Here is a 6,454-nt window from a genome sequence, read left to right as displayed (position 1 = left end):
CCTCTGCCCCATCTTCCCCGCCCCCCCACTCCTTCCTCCAAGTACACTTCCTACTCTGCGCTGACCACTCTCAAATCCCCCTCCCCACTCCGAAATTAAAAGAACCTGGTGTCTTTCATGAATGAAAAGGATGGTGTGTATCCCGTTCTTGCTTTAACAAATCACCCCGGATGGAGGTTTAAAACAACACAAATGTATTCTCTCACTGTTCTCCAGGTCAGACGCGCCCAAAGTGAGTCTTAAGGGGCTAAAATCAGTGTCAGAAGGACTGATTCCTTCTGGAAGCTCCAGAGGGAGAATCATTCCTGTCTCTTTCAGCTTGCAGAGGCTGCTACCATCTCTTGGCCTCCGGCCTCGGCACTGTCATTACTTCATCTTCTCCCTGTTAGACCTCTTGCCTCTTTAACAAGGCCCATTGTGATGATATTTAGGGCCCACCCAGATAATCCGGGATAAATTCCGCCTCAAGATCCTGAATTTAATCGCACCTGCAAAGGCCCTTTTGCTATAGAAGGTAACATATTCACAGGTTGCAGGGGTCACGCTGTGGACATCTGGGGGGCGCTGTTCAATGTACCGCAAATGTGCACCCCTCCCTAAAGCATCTCTCTTGAAGCACTGATCCCACTGAGGGGATTGGCAGTGGTAAACTCTGCCTTCAGTGAAGGTCACAGAAACAGGCAATCGTGGGCTGTGGCCGTTTGTGGACAAGGGTTACAACCTGCAGGAAGTTCCTTCCAGGGTCCAGGCCACACTGCTCCTGACCTGCAAATTCCTGAGCTTCCCTGAGGGGGGGGGGGGCAGGGATGGGAGGGTGGGTCTTGGATGCTGTGTCCTTTCGAGCAAAGATTCAGAGGCCCAGGTTTTCAGGTCCTTCATGAGGCATTCCCTGACCATCTAGGCAGTCAGGATGCTGACTTACAGAGATGAATGGGCAGAATGGCCAACCTGAAGGAACTCAGATTCTGATGGGGAAAGTGGAAGGAGGCTAAAACAGAGGAGAGCGCATGCTTGTTAGAACCTGAAGAAAGTGCTGTTGGTCTGAGAAGGAGGAGTGGGGGGGAGGAGGGGCACACAAGGAAAGCATCACAGGGCTGAATACCACCAGTCAGGTACTGTTATCCCCATTTTAGAGATGAGCAACTGAGGCCCGGTGAGATGAAGCATCTTGCCAAAGCCTCATAGCCTCTTAAGGCAGAGCCTGGACTCAGACTCAAGTCTGTGGCCTTGCACTTAGCCTCTGCTTCTCTGTACCGATCATGACACGTGGGCATGTGTTCCATGCCGAAGGCAACATGGTGGAGGAGACAGAGGGTGTAAAGCTCAACTCTGGCACAGGGTAGAAGTTTTTCTCCGCTTGACAGTGGTGGTGAAGATGGACTGTGGGTAAGCAGGTACCAAAGGGCCTGTTGAAGCAGCAAGACCTCAACCCCATGCCTCCCGAGCCTCTTGTCACGTCCCCTCTTGGCTTCCAGTGTGTCCTCTTCACTTGATGCTTTCTGCCTAGGAACGTGAACTGTGGAGTCCCAGCACTTTGGGTGGAACCCTGGGTCACGGCACTCACTAGCTGTGGGAGCTTAGGCAAAATACTTTGAGCTTCCTGGTCTGTAAAATGATGAGAAAACACCTACCTGCCTTGCAGGGATTAATCATAGTGATTAAAAGAGAGATGAAGTAGAAAGCATAGTCAGAAGTGATTGAGCCACAGGGCGCCCAAGTGGCTCAGTGGGTTAAGGGTCTGACTTCAGCTCAGGTCACAATCTCCCAGTTCCTGGGTTTGGGCCCCGTGTCAGGCTCTGTGCTGACAGCTCAGAGCCAGGAGGCTGCTTCAAATTCTGTGTCTCCGTCTCCCTTTCACAGGAGGAGATCCTGTGTGTCCCCTCCCCCCCTCATGCTGTCTCTCTCTCAAACATAAACATTAAAAAATAAAAGCAAAGTAAACATTAAAAAATAAAAAAGTGACTGAGCTTGAAGAACATGTGTGGTTATCATCATTTCTGAATGGTGCTGTTGCCACCACCTTTGCCTCCTTGGGACATATGCTGTCCTGGTGGTTCTCATCTGTCTCCAGCTATCCTCTGGCTCCCGGCATTCTCTTCCTCTCCCAGCACCATCACTGCTCCTCCTTGCCCAGGGTGCTGCCCCAGCCCTCTTCTCTCCTCCTGGACCCCCCCCCGCTACATCTCATCCAATTCTCTGCCTTCTGTTAGCCCTTAGTCCCTTATCCTTGTGCTAAGGGCTTCCCCGGAAGAATCTCCAGCTGGGCCCCTTTACTGAATAGATTAATATTCACAACTCCTGGTGAATGCTTCCTTCTAGAAGATTAACAGGATCTCAATATCAATGTCAGAAGGGCCTTTAAGTATTTTCTTGGTTCCAAAAGCAGTTTGCTCTCCCTGAATTCCTATCATCTCCTAGTTCCTTGGGTCAAGGAGAAGCTCCTTCCTCTCTTGCATTCTCCAAATGCCTAAACCACCACATCTTATCAACTTTACCCTCTATAATTCCCTCAAATCCATCACTTCATCTCTATCCACTCTTAGTCACTGCCATCGCTGAGGCCATCAGCTCTGACTAAAGGACCCAAAGTCCAATGAACAATACCAGCTCCTTGGCAGACTTTTCCAGGAACCAGGTGGGACATGATGAGACTTTTGAAGAGAACATGAATTGTTTTTTTGCCTGATTTTTTTCTTTTCGACCAACCTGAAAGTGGGAGATTACAGAAGTACCTAAAACAATTAGATTTTGATACTGACATAAAAAAATCTTGGTACTACTTCCCCCTAGTTTCTCAAACCCACAAAGACATTCTAGAAGTTTCCTATTAGGCCTCGGAAGTTTGGATTTCACAGGACAGTGGCAGGGATGCCAACTTTGTCCTATTGCCAAACAGCTGTCAAAGTTGTCACTAAACTGCCTGTGGCAATTTGCAAAGCCCTTGAAGGCACTGGAGAAGTCCTCCTAGTCCTACCGGAACGTGTTCACAGTGAGAATCATTTTCTGGTGCCCTAACCCCGTGGGGCAAATCACCAATATGGCAGCTGATAGGCAGCAGTGTCCTGTCCTGCCAAGGCCAGATCCTCTGCTGGGTGAGGGAGATTGGGTCATAAGCCCCAAATCCCCAGAAAGTGAATGTGCATACACCTGCTTGCAGCGCCTGTAGTTTCCTGGCCCCATGTGAGGACAGGAGGCTCCGTCAAGCTGAGTAGAGAACACTTCCATTGTCAAGTCCAGACCTGCTGTTCTGTAGGAGAGCTTAAAGACAGATTAAAAAAAAAAATCTTTTGTACACTTTATTTTGAGGAGTACAGTTTTAAAGATCTAGACACAGTGCCCTTATGAAAAAGTGACCCCTTTCCCCCTGTACCAGGAGCAACTTCCCGGTACCCCAACATTTGCCCCAGAGGACTATCTGGGGCATCTAAAGAGACTGTGCCTCTTTCTGGGTGTCTCTTCCCTTACCCCTAGGCCTAGAATTTTTGTTCCCCATCCTCAACCAGACGAGTTCCCTCCCCCGAGCTCAATAGATAAAATTCATTTATTTTATTCAACAAATAAGTGAATATTTATTTGCGACTCTTAGCAAAATGTCATTTTTGACGGGACTCAGATGAGAGGTAGAAGCTCTCAGAGAAGACAGCCTCCATCTCTTGGCAGTCTGTTCCTGGGGGGTTTTCTTTGGCCCCCTTCATTCTCTTGGCCAAAAGTTTAGCATGTTCTGCAGCCTCTTCCTTATCTGTCTTTGTGGACTGCTTGTTCAAAGCAGTACCCCGACACTGTGTTGGAAGACGTGGAGTGAGAAGATACCGAATCTTGGGTGCTTTGGTTCTAGGTTTCCTACTTTGTTTGTTTAGGGGCTTTCTCACAACATCCTGGTAGACATCATCTTCCTTAGAGAGGCTGTGGATTCTGCTAGGTCATTTGGGCCCCCAGGCGATAGCAACACTGAGTCCAGGAATATCCTTCTCCCTTTGTTTTACAATGACCAAGTTGAGAACACTGAGGTTGGCATCCGCAATGCAAGCCTGAACACATTTGCGCTTTCTTCCCCCAAAGTCCTTCTGGGTAGTTGGCAGGAAGGTTCTGGACTCAGCAACAGGTGGACATGGCCATGGGTCAAGACACCCTGCTTCATGGGAAGCCTTGTTTGTCAAAGCCACCACTGATTCGGACCACGCCACCCTTCCACTCTTCACCTACAGCATCGGCAGCAACTTCTGTGGTCGTTTGCTTCTCATAAAACGTACGAAGTTTGCATTCATCATCCACTTCAATGAGTTTCTGGCAGCCAGTAGCTGGGAAAGGGTTGTTTAGCTAAGGATTAAAGGAGGGGAGGGGAGGGGAGGGAAAGAGCTTTAGAAAACTGCAGAACCACCTACAGAGGTAATTCCATAGCAAAAAGCCTTTCATGGAACCCTCAGAAAATGAGCAGAGGTCCTGAAATATCGGTTTTTCTAGCTAACACGTGTAAATAACGCACAAGCACCTCACTAAAAATCAGGCTGATTTTTCCTCAAAAATTTGGTAATGACTCTGGGGCAAAGGGCCCACCACTGCCCGCCGGCCGAACAGACAATCAGGGCAAGGAGCCCAAGCGAGGGGCCTCCAGCTAGGCAGCAAGGCCATGTCTCTGAAAGAGAAATTAGTGATGCAGACAAGGCTCTTCCTCGGAAGGGCTCGCCTTTGACAGGAACCCAGTTAAGACCAAGCAGGGAAGTGAGGGCCCAGGCCCTAACTCCCCAGTGCTCTTCCTCCTCTGCTTTGCTGTCTTCCTTCCACACCCTGCCACCGAGGCGTCTGGGGAACCAGCACCCCACGGGTGTGGCGGGGGGAGCACAAGTGGGTAGAAACGCGAGGAGAGGGGCGGAGGCAGATCACGGCCATCCCCTTACCCCCGCATGTGTGCCCAGGCTGCCCTCACATCTCAGGGCCACGGGCAGGTCTCGGGCATCTTTGGTATTTTAGGCTGGTTGGTATCTTGCTTTTGGAGCTGATGCAGTAGCAGCTCAGGGCGTGGGATCCCGAGGAGGAGGGGCCCTGGCACGGACACACCTGCTCAGCCACGGATGGCTCTGCCGCTCTGGACTCCATTCTCCCTTTGAGGATTCAGGCTGCGCTTTTGGAAACCAAACGGACGAGATCCGGGTGCAAAGGTGTCAGCCCCGCAGAGCTGCGAGTCACTGCTGCTTCTGCTTATGGCTAAGTCACAGGGGACCCCATCACGTATGTAGGTAGGTCGGAGCAGGGATTGAGGCCCTGGGCAGAGACCACGGAGCCTGTATGGATTTCCTAGGGCCGCCCTCACCAAACACCAGACTGCGGGGCTTACACAGAAACGTATCTACTCCCAGTTCTAGAGGCTAGAAGTCCAAGATCGAGGGGCTCTTGGGGGGGGGGCTCAGTTGGTTAAGTGCCAGACTTTGGCTCAGGTCATAATCTCACTGCTTGTGGGTTCCAGGTCCCCGTCGGGCTCCGTGCTGTATGGAGGCTGCTAGGGATGCTCCCCCACCCCCTGCTGGTCCTTATCTTTCTCAAATTAAGTCAATAAAAGCTTAAAAATTTTTTTACAAAGAAGTCCAAGATGAAGATATCATCAGATTTGGTTTCCTCGGAGGTCTCTCCTTGGGCTGCAGATGGCGCCTTCTCACGTGTCCTCTCCTGGTCGCCCCCTGGTGTTGACTGTGTCCCTGTCTCCTCTTATAAGAACACTACTCATATAGGATTAGGGCACATCCTAATGACGTTTTATTTTTTTAATTTTTAAAGAATTTTAAAAATGTTTTTATTTATTTCTGAGAGAGAGACAGTGTGAGCAGGGGAGGGTCAGAGAGAGAGGGAGACAAAGAATCCGAAACAGACTCCAGGCTCTGAGTTGGCTGTCAGCACAGAGCCCGACGCGGGGCTCGAACCCACGAACCGCGAGATCATGCCAGCTTTCCAAGGTCCTGCTCCCTCTTCTAGATAAACACACTCATTTCTAAGACCCAAGAGGCATTAAGACACCCATTTCATCTGGTCTAAGAGTCGGCCCCCGCACAGATTGTGAGCACCGCACGGACGCGGGCAAGGAGGGGAAGCGAGTAGGGCGCTCCTCCTTCCCTTGGTTCCAGCCGCCCGAGAGCTTGAACTCGTGAGCGCCCCGCGCTGGATAACTCGTAACCGCACAAAACACCTCAAATGCCCCCGCGTGTGGGGTTGTCCTGGAAGAATCGCGTCCTGCTGTGGACGGGAGCGGGGAACGACACGGACCAGGCAGAGCTCCCGGGGAGTGGCCTTGGGTGAAGGAGGCCCTTGAAGCGGGGTCCGTCTACCTCCCCGCCGCCGCTGTTATGGCGAAAGCCATCGGACTGTCAGAGTTGAATGCTGGGCCATACAAGCCCTGTCTATTCCGGCCTGGAGCCGCCCTTTACTGAATTCCTTAAGGTTCCTAGGCATTAAAAAAAAAAAAAAA

The 6,454-nt window shown here is 50.9% G+C and overlaps 1 pseudogene; it reads right to left on the bottom strand.

Moving 5' to 3' along the window:
* Positions 1 to 1,323: 1,323 nt before the first annotated feature.
* On the bottom strand, positions 1,324 to 5,094 carry LOC144238726 (small ribosomal subunit protein eS6 pseudogene; annotated as a pseudogene).
* Positions 5,095 to 6,454: the final 1,360 nt, after the last annotated feature.

This window comes from Crocuta crocuta, unplaced genomic scaffold, assembly GCF_008692635.1.
Source record: "Crocuta crocuta isolate KB4526 unplaced genomic scaffold, BGI_CrCroc_1.0 scaffold415, whole genome shotgun sequence".
Taxonomy (NCBI): domain Eukaryota; kingdom Metazoa; phylum Chordata; class Mammalia; order Carnivora; family Hyaenidae; genus Crocuta; species Crocuta crocuta.
This window is presented reverse-complemented; position numbering and strand designations above follow the sequence as displayed.